Consider the following 18,063-nt stretch of genomic DNA (forward strand, 5'->3'; position numbering starts at 1 on the left):
ACTCGCAGCTCAGCCCAGGCCCTTGGAGATGCAGAAAGGAATCAACCCGGGGAAAGTTGTTGGAACCCAGAGGCCTGGAGAGAAGGCCAGCAGAGATTGCCCCATGCCTTCCTGCATAAGAAAGAACCTCAGTTGAAAGTTGGCTGCCTTTCCTCTGAAGAACTAATGAAATAAATTACCTTTTATTAAAAGCCAATCCATCCCTGGTGTGTTGCATTCCAACAGCTAGAAAACTAGAACACATGTCTATACACTTAGGCTGGGTTGTATGATGTGTGAATAAAACTATTTAAAAATGGTCAGGGAGAAACAAGCACTAGAGAAAATGCAGAGAAAGAGATAAACCTATTCACTGTCGGTAGGGAAATGAGAGGTACAGCCCCTTGGAGGGCAATGTAAGGGTTCCACAGGAGGCTAGGGGTGGAGTTGCCATATGATCCTGCAACCCTGTTGCTCAGTATGTACCTAGAGGAACTGAGTGTGGGGACATGAATGGACATTTGCACCCTGGTGTTTCTGGAAGCAATGATCGTGATCCACAATGACTGGAAGTGGCCTAAGCGTACAATAAATAGTTTTGAAACTAGGAATGCTTGAAATACCATTTTGTAAATTTACTTTTTTGCCTAAATAGGTATTACAAAATGTTTTCATGTCAATAAATATACTTGTACACCATCCTTTTAGGGTGCATGATATTTCATTTCATGGCTGCATGTTAATTTTCTTTTTGTCATGGAATTATCTCCATGTTTAGCTATTATAAACAATGGTACAATTAGAAATTAGTGTAGATTGCTAAAATTTAATTGGTTGAAAATTTGCATGGGTATATTTTCCTTTATTTCTCTCTCGACAGAATGCTCATCCTCAGCCTAAAAACATGCCATTGTGTGCCCAGCCCTAAACACAGGTGCTTTAAAGGATTTCTGAAAGATTATACCAATTTCCACTTAAATGGCTGCTCACAAAATGTGTTCATTTAATCCTAAACTCAACTACATTGGCTAGATATATATATTTTTAAATCTTTATCAACAAGAAAGATGAGAAAATGTATCTCTCACTCTGTTACATTTCTTTGTTTTCTAGTAAGGTTGAATATTTTTCACGTGCATATTGGCCTTTTGTTAAGTTTCTTTTCTAAGGATTGTCTATTCCTGTTCTTTGTAGATCAAAGTTTCCTAAGAAAGAGGAAAATAACATAGTAAGAACTATTTTTGAAATAGATATTTAGCAGAGGGATTTAGAATGAATTGGAGAGAGAAAAACTAGGCAAAAGTTAATAGAGGGCTCAATTGCGGAAATGGCGAGAACAGTTTCACAGAGCATGGTGATTTAAGGCATTAAGGAGTGAGGGGAAGGTGAGGAAATTAAGGCATTTTGTGCACTGCTTTGTCATAACATTTACTGGGAAAGGGAGGTGAGGGGACCTTGTTTTAGGGCTGGGCACACATGGATATGTTTTAGGCTGAGAGTAAGTGTTCTATCGAGAGAAAAATAAAGGAAAAGGGGCATATGTGATGGTACAATATCCCAGAGGGGGTGGGAAGATAGTAGCAGAGGTAGAGGTTGGTTTAGCTCTCTGAACCCAAAGGAGATGAGACAAATACTGTAATGATGCATGAATTTAAAAAGTAAATGTTCGTATGTGAAATTTTTAACACAAGACAGAGCGTGGTAAGTCCAATAAAGAGAATATAAAATGCTGGGGTGGGGGCGGGTAATGGGGGCTCAGTGGCAGAGTTCTCGCCTGCCATGCTGGAGACCCGGGTTTGATTTCTGGTGCCTGCCCATGCAAAAAAGAAAGAAAATGCTGTGGGAGCCCAGGCAGGGCTGAGGTTACTTGCAGTAGAACGTTGGTGAAAGGTGTATAGAAGTTACAGCATTTGAACTTAGCCTTGATAGATGAGTTTCTGACCCATACTAGGGAAGAATGTCCTGTGACAATGAAGCAGGGTGTGGAGGGTTTGAAGAATGGAAATTAGGACCTCTGGAAGGTGAGGTTGGTGTGGACAGGTAGAAGACACAGAGCTGATCCCACCAAGGCTTGCCGTCTCCACGTCCAACAATCAAATCTACACTTAAAATTCCTGATGCATTTTCATAGGCATGTGCGCATTTAACTTCTCTCTGATCTTTGATAGTTATCCTTACTTCGTGGAAGAGGAAACTGAGGCCCAGAAGCTTTCCATCCTACCAATCGCTGATGGCAAAGAGAAGAACTGAGCAGCCCACAGATCTACCAGCTCTTGGTACTATGATTTTAGCTTACCTAATTGCCTTTAATTGGACGCCAAAACTATGAGAATCCTCTGATGATTTCAGGGTGGCATGATCACAGCGTGAGGATGATATTATAAAACCTTATTACTAATATCAATCATTTTAAGTCCTTTGAAAGTTCTCCAAGAATAGTAGTACTTTGCCATGACTGGCATATTTGTGTCTCATTCAAAGTTTCATCAAAGTCCTTCACAGATTAATGAGTTAAAGTTTGCATGTGACTGTGCAGGTAAACGGAGCAACCTAATTACATTCTTGGCATATCAAATACTGCAGCTCACTTCGGGCTAAATCTAATTTAGGTATTTATATACTTTCTAAAAATAGGAAATTGGGAAAAAGCATTCTCCAGAGCTAGTCATTCCATCAACAAGTAGATAAATACTAAAGGGTCTGATTCCAATTATCAGGCTGTGAGGACACAGTGGGCTCAAGGATGGAGAAGCCATCTATTGTTACAGGCACACCTTGGCAAGAACGGACTCTGCTCCCCTTGGGGTAACTGGCATTTCTTCAACCTTAGTCTCTGGGCACCACCCATCATACTCCATAGGCTATTGCCATCCTCCTTTACAGAGAGAAAACTGAGGCTGTCAGCAGTTTCTTAACTTGCCCAAAGACTGTGATTCTGACCGGCTCTGTCAGTTAGACAGCCCAGCACCTTGCACATGAAAACAGCATCCTGGTCCCCTTAAAAGGATAAACCATTCCATCAAGTGTAACATGATGCTGTTCATCTTATTGGAAGAGATTTCAAAAGCGTAACCTATTTCTACCCATTCGATTTGACTGACCAACTCAGACAAAATGATAGTTTTGCTACATAGCCCCCACAAGAAGCCAGGAAAGAAGTAACGGTAGAATTGAGGATTATGATGTGACTTTTTCTTTTTCTTTTTCTTTTTGCAAATCACAAAAGAGGGTTGACTTGTTAAAAGGTGCAAATTGGGTGAACATTTTTTTTTAACACATTCTCCTCTTTGTAGCTATTTTCTAAACCTGCTACCTGATTGGGTCAGGGCTGCAAATGACAGGGGAGGGAATGTAAAGGTAATCAAGGTCCACATAAATACCTTACTTCTGCTAAGTACATACTCACTGGCCTTCCAGTTTCTTCCTAGGGTTCCATGATGCAAAGAGCCATAGCAGCCCAGCCTCAAGTGTTTCAGTGCTCACCGATTGAAGGGTATGATCTTCCAGTGGGAGTGCGGTCAGCAAAGCAAGAACTGACTTCACTGACTTGCTGAAAACAAAGACTTGCGTCATATTCACTAACCGCTTGGGGGAATTGAGAAGCAATATGGTATAGAGAAAAGAAACGAAGGCAGATCTTGCAGCCCAGCGAAACTCTTTCAAATGCCACCTTTTCTATTTACTAGTTCCATGATTGGAGGGTCATTATTTAGCCATTTGGAGGCTTAGTCTTTTCATCTGCAAAGTGGGAAGTAAACCATTTGCTTCACAAAGCGGTTGTGAAATTTATATGAAATAATTTATAAAAATCAGCTTACTGCCTGATATATAGTAAAGGCATAATAAAGGTTGACATCCCTTAATGTCTAGTGAGAAATCGAGTTAAGAAAGGGATTTCGACAGATTGATAGCATCTCTAAATTATTCTTATATTTCACAGGAGGGGAAAAGTAAAGTGGTGGGTTGGCTGATATAAATTATATTTAAGAGCACATAGTACAAGAAAAGATACAAATCTTTTTATTTCCATATAACTCATTAAGTTTTAGGTATGGATTATGTAGGTAATGGTAAAAAAAAATAGGCAATAGTGGTTTACTTGAAAGGCTTACTCTTTTTTTATTCCAAATGGATTTGAAAGTATAGCATTTTATGAGCTTAGATCCTTTAATCTGTAACTATTCTCAGCTGCAACCATTTCCTACCCTAAAGAAATCTTCAGTTTCACTAAACACTTCCTATTACACGTTAAATTTTACCTCCTACTGAAAAAGCAATGATCCTAGGTAGCTTTCATCACCTGTAATATCAGAAGATCAGAAAACATTCTGGAAAGGCACAGAGACCCAAATTTCCACTTCTGCTTTTCAGATTAGAGCTACACTGACAGGGACAATTGGAAGTAGATCTGGAAATCAATTAATATAATAAAAGGACCCCGTGGACTGCAACCCTAAATTAAGGTAGAAGACTGGCTAGAAAACATGGAAGATGGTAACAGATTTTTCCAAATTGCCTACGTCATATTTTTAAATTTCTTGCTTTGAATTAGAATATTTCCTATAGGCTTTTCAGAAAGAATAATATATTATATCCTTTCTGATCTTAATTCCTTAATGAAGGGATACCTTGTTGAGAAAATACACATTTCTGGGGTTTCCTATCCTTTGGCAAATATTTAGATCAAGATTCTTAAACACTTAGGAAGAAAAGAAGATCAAGAACATCACTGTTTGCAAGGGGTTCTAAAGGCTTGATAAATCATGTCAGGGATAATCTGGATGACTCGACTCATTTTAGTGACAGCAAACAGTATATTTGTGCTTGTGTATAGTATGCATTTTCCACATACAAGATGGGAGAAAATCGTGTTATGTTTTTAAAAACCTTTGGCATCATACCAAAACTTTGGGATAATTGTACTATAGCTGCATCCCATGTTTTAAATTTAAGAAATTACTCCTCTTACTTATTCTTCTGATTTAATACCTTCAGGAGTAAAAAAACAAATTAAAATATTATATTCCTGTGCTTTTTTTCTGTAAGGAGAGTGAATTTGTGTATTGATGTGTTCGGTGCAGTTCAAAAGTAACACTAGTGACAAAAGAATGTAAACGTATTCTGTGGACAACAATTATATCAACTAATTGACTTTTTGCTTAGAGGAAGAATTGGACCTGTAGTGAATGTATGAAGCATGTGCTTTCTTCAATTAAAACTCAGGACTCTTCCAATATATGGAAAACAACTCACAGCCTTGACCCCAAACTAGTACCCACTGATATTCATGTTCTTTCAGCTAAGTTGGCTGCTTGCCCTGGGAGTGTCCAGGTTTGGAGGACAAAGCTGTGACTTGGCATCAGGGCTCTGCACTTACTAGCTCTGCAGCTCAATGCAAAGAATTCAGCTATGCAGGAATCAGTGTCCCCATATGTGCAGATGAACACAATGATCCCTAAATTTCAAAGGTAATTATGGAGGTTAATGTAAAGCATTAAGTGCACAATGTAAGCCATAAAGCAATCTAGCAATCTATTTTTAAGAATATTTAGAGCTGGGATCCACAAGGCATTATCCATGCAGTAATTCTCATGGTGATCCTGAGGGGAAAAAAAGGATTCATAACATGATGCAAATATAAATTTCAAGTATTATCACAAATTGAAAATTTTTTAATACCATTGCATGTAACAGAAACATATAAGGATTCAAAGTTATCAGTTCTTCCTCCAGTTTCTCGTCAAACCCTTTTTGTATTTTTTGTTTGCCTTATTCAATAATCTCTTCTTGTGGGTTCTAAACCTGTCACAGTGGCTATTTTTTGAAGTCTGCCTCTTACGATTTTTTAAGAATTTAACTTTACCTTACAACATGGCAATGCCAAAATAATAAATCTTAAAGAGAAGATATATCATGTAAAAAAAAACAACTATTAGCAACCAACTAATACTTCATTTATGTCAGAAAGACTAAGGAAAGAGTGAGCAACAAGACGTAAAAACTTGCTGAATTTATCATCCTGTACAGGGAGCCACTATAAATTCTCTTTCACTCTCAGTATTGATGATTGAAGAGTTGGTTCATTTTTGTTAAACTTAAACTTAAAATTGAAAGGGCAAATAGGTGATCCACCTTGCAAGTAGCTGGAGATAAATACATAAAGAGAAAAGTCTGAAAGGTACTGAACCAAAATATTAATTTTGCAAGAGGGGCTGTTTCTGAGCAGTTGAGGTATTTTGTCACATGCCTTTTCTGTACTTACTGAGTTTTCTATATTGGGCACATTTCACTTTCATAAACAGAAAAATAATCCACAAACACTCAAAGTAATTTGCCAGTGGCAGTCCAAGTATACGTTCTTTTCTGCTAACTGCACATTGCCTATCTCTAAGGGGTTCCATTCAGATCCAAGCCTATGTGAAGGGCTCACTCTCCTTTTAAAGTGGCAGCCAGGCTGAGAGACAATGTGCAAAGGTAATGCCATGCATGTCCAACTGTAGGTAACATAAAGTTACCTGATTGCTTCAGGAGGTGATCTCCAGACACCTTCAAGCAATTCTTCCTCTGGGAAATTGCTGGTTCCTATGAGGCTTAAAGGCAGATACGGCTAAGGTATCTACTAAGATATTGAGCTCCTGCTATAGAGAGAGAGGTTGTGCTAGGAAGTGAACTGATGCCAGTTAATCTAATTTTTACGTCAACTCTGTGAAGTAGATATTCCCTTTGTCTTGGGTGTGTGGACCTGAGGCAAAGAGAGGTTAAGTGACTTGTCTACAAAGACGGAATCTGATCTAATTTGCTAGCTGTCAAAATGCAATATGCCAGAAACAGAATGGCTTTTAAAAGGCAGAATTTATTAAGTTGCAAGTTTACAGTTCTAAAGCCATGGTAATGTCTAACTTAAAGCAGGCCTCTTAAAATGTCCAAATTAAGGCACCAACAAGAGGTAACCTTGGTGAAGTTCAGAGTTTCTCTCACAACTAGAAAGGTGCATGGTGAGCATGGTGACGTCTGCTAGCTTTCTCTCCAAGCTTCTTGTTTCATGAAGTTCTCCTGGGGACGTTTTCCTTCTTCTTCTCCAAACGTCTCTGGCTACATGGGCTCTCATGGTTCTCATGGCTCTCTCCAAAATGCTTCCTCTTTTAAAGGATTCCAGTAAACTAATCAAGACCCACCTGGAATGGACAGAGTCACATCAAAGGTTAATTCCCACAATAGGGCATGTCACGTCTCCATGGAGATAATCTAATCGTTTCTGGCCTGCAGTGCTGGGTATGGATTAAAGAAACAGCTTCCTCCACAAAATGGATTAGGATTAAAACATGGCTTTTCTAGGGCACATAGTCCTTTCAGGCCAACACATCAACTTAAGGAGCCCCAAGTCATCTCTGAGCATGGAGGCCTCCTCCAACAGACCCTGCTGGCTTGGGTGCATCCTCATTGCTCTCTGTGTATCCCCACTGAAAACTTGTCTTTTCCTCCTCCTTGAGATTGCAGTTTTTATTCATCCAATCTCTTGATTTTTATTCCCCTCAATCCCTTCATACCCTCTCTATAAGATCTTCTAACATATATAGTTTTCCCAAAATTACCCCACTGAAGAGTCACTTTATATTTGCATCTTTGCAAAATCTATTATACCATAGGGCACTCTTTTTATACTAAGCAAAAAGGTAATGTAAACAACTGCTTTAACTTCATTTGATTACTTATCCTTCTTTCTATTCTACCTACCATTCATCTTACCTTGAGTTAAAAATTGGCTATCCAACTTCCAATGTCTCCTCTCATACAGAGGGCTTGATGCATATGCCACACTTACAACTGGCAATGAATGCAGGTGTGCAGAGATTATACTCCAGGTTTCTGGAATATATCCAGGTTCCCAAGGACTCAAGGTGTCTGACTTATTTGCACCCACCCCCCTGGAAACTGTAGGTTTCTGGACTATATCTGCCCCTTGGAACTGCTGTTTGGACACTTAATTAGGTCCACCCTCCCCTTCCGGTTAACTGACAGCCTGCTGTCAGAGTTAATAATTAACAAGGTGTCACAATACCGCTCACAGTCACTCAATTCTTTGCTCACCTTCCTCCCTGTCTCTTCCTGCTGCTTCTGAATTGCTTTAACTCCCCTGGGATCCAAATTCCCTATAATAAATCATGGCACAAAGGCACAGACTTTTGTGGCTCTAACTGAAATTCACAATTGGGCAAACCCAGGAGGCAATCACCTGGTCATTGCCCTAACCCATATGCATACACGGTACTACTGGAGCACAGGTGAGCATGAAGTTTTAATGAGGTCTTAGCTGCAAATGCATTGTGCAATTACTGTTAAGATGGGTGAACATTTGGCCTGGAAAGAATTGCATTTTAAGCAATAGGGTTTCCCTATTAGCCATTCCCAGGTATTAATTCAACCAGTTTGTTTATACATTTTGACAACTGTTCATGTGAAAAAGACCTGGGGATTTTATTTGACCACAATTTCATTATAAGCTAACAGTATGATATGGCTACTAATAAAAGTTAATGCAAGTTTAGGCTACATTAAGTGAATAGTCCAAATAAAGAAACACATTGGTCCCACTATACTTTACTCTCACATATGGATCTTATTCTTCTAAGCCAACATTTGGCAAGGAAAATTGTACATGCAGAGACTCTGGTGTGGAACATTTGAAAATATAACTGGCCTTAAAAATCCAGAATGAATGACTGGTTTAAAAGAAGAAGAGTCATTTATTCATTCAATCAATCATTTACTCCTTTCTGGAGCAAGCATATATTGACTTCATGCTCAGTTCCAGTCTTAGGAAGAGATTTATTTTAGGAATTGCTCACCTGATGGCAAGGGCTGGCAATACTGAAATCTGTAGGTAGACCAGCAGGCTGGAAATTCAGTAAGAGTAATGCTGCAGTCTTGAGTCCAAAATTAATAGGAGATGACAGCAGGCTGGAAATTTTGAGGGACATTGTCTTGAAGCAGAATTTCTTCTTTTTTTCTAAAACCCTCAGTTCTTTGTTTTTAAGGCCACCAACATTATGAAGGGCAACATCCTTCACTTAAAATCAACTGTCTGTAGATGCTAATCACATCTACAAAAGACGTCCACATCAACATCTAAGCCAGTGTTTGACCAAACAACTAAGTGTCAGAACTGAGCCAAATTGACCTGTAAAATTAACCATCACAAGACACAATGGTAAAGAGGAATCACTCTCAGTCTAAGAATATCTGTTGTCCTCGAAGTTAGAGATAAATAAAAGCCACTTACAACACAATGAGATAAAGGCCATCTTTTAGGTAAGTAGAGTGGCTAAGTTCACAGAAGGAACAGCTACTACAGTCTCGTTGGGTTAGGAAGGCTGTCCTGAAGAAGAGATGTTTAAGAGGAAACCTAAAGTTGGAGGAGAAGTGTGGAAAACAAGCACAGGGGAAGACAATAGAAATCAGATAAGTATGGGAGAACAATCCAGGCAAATTGAGCAGGATTTCAGTGTGGTATTTAGAGTGTAAGAGCAAAACATAAAGCCAGTATGCTGGTTTGAATCTGTTATGTACTCCAGAAAAGTCTATGTTTTTTAAATCCATCCATGTGGGTTCAGACCTATTGTGGGTAAAATCTTTGCTTAGGTTGTTTTCATGAAGATGTGATCTAGCCCATTCAAGATGGGTCTTAATCCCCTTGCTAGAGTCCTGTATCAGAAGATAAAGGGTAGAGGCATTTTGGAAAGAGCTCAGAGAAATAAAATGCCTTAGGAGAAGTTAGGAGAGAAAGAAAATATCTTAGGAGAAGTGAGAAGGATCCACAGGAGGTGAGAGAGCCATTTTGAAACCAGAATCCAAGAGAGGAGAGAGGACAGCAAACATCACCATGTATCTTCCCATGCGGCAGAGGAAACCCAGATGCTAGCAGCCTTTCTAGGGAGATAAAGAGGTATCTCCTTCTTTATACTTTAATTTGGAAATTTTCATGGGCTTAGAACGATAATAATAAATCCCCTTTGTGAAAGCCAATCCATGTTTGGTATATTGCATTGTGGTAGCTTTAGCAAAACAAAACAGCTAGAGAGGTAAATAGGGACTCAGTCTCTTAAACTTGAAGTTCAATTGGAGAAATAAAAACGCAAACAAATAATTACAGTGAAGTATGTCAAGTGCAATAAAGAAAATGCAGGTAACAAGTGCTATGGGAATATAGAGGAAAAAAATCACAAAGAAGGGTGAGAATTTGAATACAGAGTTGAAGCGTGAAGAATTGACCCTGTAACAAAGTCAACGGTATATCACTCTGAAGACACTGCCTGCACAATGAGATTTTTTTCTAGGACAATTTTAAATTTCATGCAATATAATTATTGTCAATTAATGTGATTCACTACATGTATGAAGAAATAATTTAATGTTTTATCTTTCTATATCATTCTATAAATAATTCTATGATGTAAAATAAAGTATCCTAGTTAAGTAATATAAATGAATAAACTAGACATAAAAAATTTGAAAGCTTGAAAAAGTAATTCATCAGCTCATGTATTCAGTTTTTGTTATTTGGAAAACATGGTCCTTGTATTGGTGGCAAATAGATTGAAGAGGTGTGAAAAATGAATTGGAAGGCATACAATTACTTAAACCCATCTGAATTTTTGCAGAAAAAAAATTGCAAAACTTTTTTGCAGAAAGCTATAGATCTTGTGTTTTTACAGTCAATAACTGCAGCCAACATAGTCTCCAAGGACCCAACCACCTATGAACAACAAAGAGCTAATACTGCTTAAAATACTTACATAAGGAAGCCTTCCCTTGCAATCTTCACCATTCTGAAATCAACATTATTGTACTTATTTCACACATGAAGATACAGAATCTCAGAAAAACTCACAAAGACCCTTCTATTCTCAACAATTTATACAATAATTGTGAGTGGAGCAGCTCTGGAGTGAAAACGTATTCAAGTTTGCAAGCTGCTGGGATGCGATATACCAGAAACGGAACAGTTCTCAAAAGGGGGAATTTATTAAGTTGCAAGTTTACATGTTCTAAGGCTGTGAATATGTCCAATTTAAGACACCAACAAGAGGTTACCTTCACTCAAGAAGACCGATGACATTCAAGATTTCTCTCTCAACTGGAAAGTCACATGGCAAACATGGTGACGTCTGCTAGCATTCTCTCCAGGAGTCTTGTTTCATGAAGCTCCTCTCGGGTCACTACCCTTCTTCATCTCCAAAGGTCTCTGGCTGTGTGGGCTCTAAAGCCTTTTCCAAAATGTTTCCCTCTTACAGAGCTACAGTAAGCAAACTCACCTTGGATGGGTGAATATACATCTCCATGGGAACCATCTAATCAAAAGTGACCACCCACAACTGGTTGGGTCACACTCCCATGGGACTATCAGAAAGATCCCACCCAGCAATACTGAACAAGAATTAAACAACTGGGCTTTTCTGCGGTACACAACAGATTCAAACCAGCACAAAAGGTAAAGACTTAAGTTTTGATACCAACATTTATATCAGATTGATAAGTTTGGACAAATTACTAGCTTCCTTGTGCCTCAGTGCTTTCCTGGGGTGTAATAACAGTATCACCAAATAGGCTCATTCTGGGGTGCCAAACACATAACAACCATCTGCTAAAATCTAGCTTTTTAAAGCTATTTTCAGGCTCAGATTAAGGAGCATTTTGGAAGGTAAGATCCAAGAATATGTGTTAGTCTCACAGTAGAAGTTTAGACAAGGTTCTATGTAGCAGCATATATTTGATTAACATTTTATCATTTCTATTGATATTTCATTTATTATTTACTACTAGTAAGCTTAAAGGTTGCAAGATTCCAACATGGGATCCTGAGATTGCAAGCCCCTGTGAGTTTTGCTCTGGCTGGTCCTGTCCCTTCTCAGCCTCACTGACTCAGAGGGGTCTGGAGGATGGGTACAAGTCAGGTGATCATCAAAACACAAGACCAGGTGGAGAGTTTTGCTACAATTTTTCTTTGAGCCAACCTCAGAATTAAGATTCATCTGACAGCCATCCCCTCAGAGCAGTTATTTAGCAGCTTGTTTCTGACCCACAAAATGCCATATTCCAAATAAACCAGTCTGCCATATTGATTTTTTTACAACAGATGATTGCAACAAACCAAGAAAGTAGATTCTTCTTTTCTAAGCTATTTTACTACTGTACCATGTGATCTGGGTTATATTTTTTCTCTATGGTCTTGCTTGCAATTAATTTTAAACAAGTACTAACCCTCCATTACAAAAATATAACTTACAAAACTCATAAAAACTCAAAGAAATAAAAATGAGCAAACCATTAGGAGGTAAACACTGTTAAAGCTGGATATGTACAGAAGTCCAAACTTATTTCTAACACCATACAAACCACAAGAATATAAACTTTACAGGAATGTGATTATAGATATTATTTTGTAGTTTGATTTCTTATTTATCATCTTTCCATGATCACAAATAAGGATCTACATTGGTCATTTATTTTGATCTAAAAAAAAAATCCCTCTCTCTTGATGTTTATTTAGGTTCTTTCACCCCATATGGGATTATTAAACTTCTCATTTATTTCTTCATATTGAGTTAACAAAACAAGAAAAGGGTCACAAAGGATGAGACTAAAACTCATGGGCATTCTTTTTTTTCCATAGGGAGGCACTGATAATCAAACCCAGATCTCAGGCATGGCAGCTGAGAATTCTGCCACTGAGCCACCATCGCATGGCTCCTCATGGTCATTCATATATACAGTTTTGCCCTATAATTATATATGTGGGTGTGTCCATTGCTATAAATGTGAAGTTATGCAAGACTTAAGGTGGGCTTCTTGTTCAGCCATGCATATTATTTGAGCCTCCATGCACATTAGACCCTTCAACTCTGGAAACCCTCTGTAGTGAGGTTGGTCCTTTTAGGAGTTTAAAAATCTAGCATTTAGGAGATGTCCATAATTACTGTCTCCATGACTCTCTCATCGTATTTTTAAAGCATCTTCAGTCATAATTTTTTATTCTAAATAAAAACCACCAAAATATTATCCAGTCCAAGCACCACTACTGCCCTTCCCACATTTCACTGGCCATTTCCACATGGGAGACTGTTAATCTGAAATAAACAGCTGTGAGCAAGAGGTTATCTGGGATGTTTATGATGAAAAGTGTTATATGTGCAATGAAACTTATTTTTAGCTCTAAGAAATATATGTGCATGCATGTGTGTATTTATATGTGTAAATATATATGAGCATGTATATATAAACATATGTGTATGTGTATAATGATTGCATGAAATCTTAAACCTCTAGCAATCTTCCTCAGCCTTTTGATAATTGTTGACGTCTGAACTGAAATTTATCAAAAGAATATAGCCTAGAACAACAAACTCTTTTTTCTTGAGACTCAACTAATAATAGTTCATGCTTCCTTCAGTGGCTTCCCCTGAAGGATCCCAAAGCACTCAGCAGAATACATACATAGAATTAGCATCATTCACCCAGCGAGGGAGCCATGCAAAATCCAATAGCCATTCTTCACCTGCCATGTTACAAAGCCCAGCTCTGTAGGATTTAAGAGCATGATCAAAGAGTAACTTTTCTAACTGAGTCTCCAGGGGGATATAGGGTGACAGCATAATTACGCCAGTTAGAATTTAGCCAGCCACAGAATTCATTCCACCACTACTCTTGTAGGAAACAAAGAGACAGGAAAGGACCCCAAGGTCTTTAATGGCCAAAGGAGGTCAAGCCCTCAGTTTTATATCTCACCCCAGGGATACATGAGATATGTCCCCCCTGACCAGGATGCCATCCAAAGCTGTCCCTTCTATTTTTTAACTGGGCAGAAGAAAATAGTCATTATTCTAATAGTGCATTGCACTTGTACTGCCAAGGCTATCTAGAGACCCCAAGACCTACAATCTAAGCAGGTCATCACTGTGGAAAAGGCCTCAGGTCATCGACGGGTCTCTCCTGCCACAGTCATGGGTAGAGAAATGACTTTGTCTACAGAAGGGCCTTCATATTTGAGCAATAAGGACACACAACAGGAGAAAAAGCGAGACCTTTGAAGAGTGAGGATTTTATTTATCTGGCTGCAATGCCATGAATTTAACACCCTCGGTACTGGAATCTTCAGCATATGCTAAGCAGAATGGTCCGGTATGTTTTCTTTATTATCAACCCCCAATAGCAGCAATAACTAAAGGCCAGACAAGGAACTTATTTTTCCTCCTTGCATGCTTTCCCTTTATGTGGATGCACATCCCAGGGTCCATCAAGGTCACTGAAGGACAGAGAAGCCATGAGATGTGGCGATGATCTTGTGCTTTTCCTCAGAATGGTAGCTTAGTGCAAAAAAGGAAGAGCTTTCCTAGAACTTCTCTGTAAGTTGTTTTATGAAAGTTGATCAAAAGTTTTCAAGTGTACACACACCCTTAATTAGTAGCATCTTGGGTACTTTCACCAAAATGCAGGAGGCACCCATGCCCTCCAGAAAAGCTGGCTAGATCTAGGCATTTTCTTCCTTTATACTAGGAAGTTTTGAAGAATAATTTTACAATTAGATAACATTAAGGATGCTGAAAGCTAGAGAGCGGAAAGCAGCCAGAATTAATTACTTACTTGAGGGTCTGCTCAGGCCTCTTTGGCAGTGTTCATGCTGATTTTATTATGTCAAATTAACCCTTGCTATTCAATTCCAAGAGAGCTTGGTACAGCCACAGAATCAGTGCCCCACAGAAGGGCGAGAGCTGTTTCTTCCCTCAACCTCTGTCACCCTCTCCTACTCCTCTCTGGCTCAGGCCTCCCACTGAGCAGCTTTGTTCCCTCATCATTTTCTTTCTCTTACTAGTTTCATTTATTTGATCACTAAGTGGGCATGATATTTCTAGAAATAAAATGATATTTAGAGAACATTATGGCTATACCTTACAGCTCTCTAATTCCCTTTAGCTTCTTAAAGGCAGTTCACCTGCATGTATATGCTAAAACAGATAGACTAGTGTCAGAGTAAATGAATGAATGATGTACAAAAATCAGTAAATGCTGCTACTCCTTTATCCAAGCCTATTTTACCAAGCATTTATTAAATATTTTACTATGCACAGATCACCTTTTTAGTGCTATGATGAGAGAAATAAAGATGTTTAAGACATGTCTCATGACATCAGAGACCTTATCTGTAATTGGAGAGAGAAATTTCAAAAGAATAATTTTATATACTCTGTTTCAGAAAACAATGGCACGCTTTCATGAAATGGCATATAAGTACATGCCATACTGATAAATGCTGCTGTAAGTACAAATAAGTGTACATACTCAAGGTAAAAAGTGATTCTTTAGAGAAACATAGGAAAATAATTACTTTAGTGCCCATGTTTTGAATAAAGACCATTTCAGGCTATATCAATCCGAGATCACCAAGAATGTCTGATGATTCCAGAACATTAATAAAATTTCTAACATTCCCATGAATTGGGGCAGCAGCAGCATTATTCATATTCAAATATGAAGGAACTGAGATATGTCACATTTACCTTCAAAAGAAATTTCAAATTGATTAAGCTAAAGGCAGGTATACAATAAAACAATAAACACTTAAACAATAAACACTATATTTCTATTAATACAGAAAAACATGTGGGAGGAAAATCATGTATATCAAAAAACTAGAATAACAATTTCTGTGATCAAACATTAAATTTAGATCTGAACTTCCTTTATGCAAAGCAGATTTGGAAATATAATGAAATTATTCACAGTTCATGATGAAAAAATGCATACTAACTATTTAGGAGAGAGGTTCTCCTTATGCAAGGAACAATGCTTGAACAACAGAAGGGATGTAATTTCAATAACAATACCATAAAATACGTGGAAAAGTTTTTCATTTAGCTTTTCTTCTATTGAGTTGATAAACATTGAGAACAAGAAGAAAACAAAATTAATAAAAAATGGGCAAAATGTATTGTCATAGTTTGCCAGATCTACTATGACATATCCCATACAATGAATTGGCTTAAATAACAAATACTTATAATCTCCTGATTTGAGAGGCTAGAAATCCAAAATCAAAGTCTCAAGAAGGTCATTCTTTCTCCTCGAAGTTTGTAGCATTCTATTACTGGTTTACCACAATTCTTAGCATTTCTTGACTTGCATCTCTGCCACCTATCACATGGCAGAATCTTTGGTCTCTTCCTATGGCTTTCTCTGACCTTTTGATAAGGATCAAGGTTGACTCTGATTCAGTTTGGCCACACCTAAACAGGCTCTTAGAAAATCCTATTCACAAATGAATCCATACCTTAACTGATCACACCCACAGGAACGTGGATTAAGATGAATAACACGTCTTTTGAGGGGGTACATGATGCTACCACAGATATGAAGACATTTTATCAAAGAACACATACATATAGTAAATAAGCACATGAAAAGATGCTCAACATTGTGAGCATCAAGATTTTTTTTTGCAAATGGTACTACAATGCACCATTTAAAATTGCAAATTAAAACTACAATGAAATGGTACTACATGCACATTAGAATGGTTAAATGGAAAAATGACTGATATATCAATGGTTGACCAGAATGTGAAGCAACTTGCACGTTCATACATTGCTGGTGGAAATGCAAAATGGTAGAGTGATCTTGGAAGACACTTGAACAGTTTTTTGTAAAGTTAATACCCTTTTCAAGTGACCCAGCAATTCTATTCTTAGATATCTACCCAAGAGAAATAAAAAACTTTTGTCTACACAAAGACATGAACATGAGGGGTCTTAGCAGCTATATAATAGAATTCCAAACTTGAAAAAACTCACATGTCCATCAACTTTGAAGGGTAAATAAATAGTAATATAACCCTATGATGAAACCTCCCCAAATGAGTGCTATTTGAGCAGTGAAATGACGGAAAGGAGCCATGAAAATAACTGGGTGGATCTGAGAATCAGCACGGTGTGTTAGGAGGACAGAAAGACACCTCATGTATCAGAATCATGGGAAACAAGAACAAGAGAAGGTGACAGGACCAGACCTTGCTGGGTTTTGTAAGTTTTAATGAGAAATAGAGAATCGCATTGCTAGACACAAAGTCATTTTCTATTTAGTGTGTTACAAATCTTGTCTTCCCAATATTAGGTTAATGGCAGTAGAACTTATATCAATTAACATTTGGAACACTGCTCTATATAAATGGCAAGGTGCTCTTTAGCCTGCCACCCTCCTGCCAAGCCCCTACAATGGACAATGTTCATAATTGGTTTTAACTCTGTACATATAGTCTGCTATTAACCATAAGCAACTGGTTCGGCAAAACTAGACAGCAATGTATATTTTTGAGACCCAAGATAACTTTTAAGCCAGTTACTCTATCTGCAGCATGTTGGAGATTTTACTTAAGATGTACCAGTCAAGGTGTAACGTTGCTGAGGCAACATTCACACCACTCCCTCCAGCAATTGCAAGAGCAAGGCGTTGACATAACATGCTTTAGTGATTTTACCATCTTCTGATGTAAGGAGGAATCCAGGGAAATGTTATCTCAAGTAATTGTCACTTATTCTGGGGAAAACATCCTCAGAGGAATTTCAGCTCCTAAATCAGTCCTTCATTTTCTCTGACTTAAGGAACAGTACGACTATTTCAAATCTGTATCCAAAATCGTTGGCCTTTCTTCCTTTTTCTTCTTTCCTTGCTTTCTTCTTTCACTCCTTTCCTTGGAATTATTCAGCTCACAATTATTTATTGACTGCCTACTATGTGTGAGGCATGAGTCTATATGCTGGGGATATTGTGGTGAATAAATCAGACAAAAATCTCCAGTTCATGAAGCTTACATTCTAATAAAGAAGATGGATTATGAAAATGAATGAATATGAGATGACATGTCACAACATAATATATTATATTATAATATATAGCAGTATAATATAGTTATAATGTAAGAAAATTAGTAATAAGTACTATGAAAATATAATGGTGTATAACAAGAGAGTAAATGGTGCTATCTTTCTTTTCTGATAAGGGTTTTAAATATTTTTTATTTAACTTTTTCACTGTATA

The 18,063-nt window shown here is 37.9% G+C and overlaps 1 long non-coding RNA gene across 1 annotated transcript in view; it reads right to left on the reverse strand.

Moving 5' to 3' along the window:
• Positions 1-6,811: 6,811 nt before the first annotated feature.
• Positions 6,812-18,063, reverse strand: part of LOC143662594 (uncharacterized) — a 43,593-nt gene continuing 32,341 nt past the window's right edge. The window contains exon 3 of the long non-coding RNA XR_013165447.1: positions 6,812-7,154. This is a non-coding gene — a long non-coding RNA (uncharacterized LOC143662594). The remainder of the gene's footprint in view (positions 7,155-18,063) is intronic.

This window comes from Tamandua tetradactyla, chromosome 2 (assembly GCF_023851605.1).
Source record: "Tamandua tetradactyla isolate mTamTet1 chromosome 2, mTamTet1.pri, whole genome shotgun sequence".
Classification (NCBI taxonomy): Eukaryota; Metazoa; Chordata; class Mammalia; order Pilosa; family Myrmecophagidae; genus Tamandua; species Tamandua tetradactyla.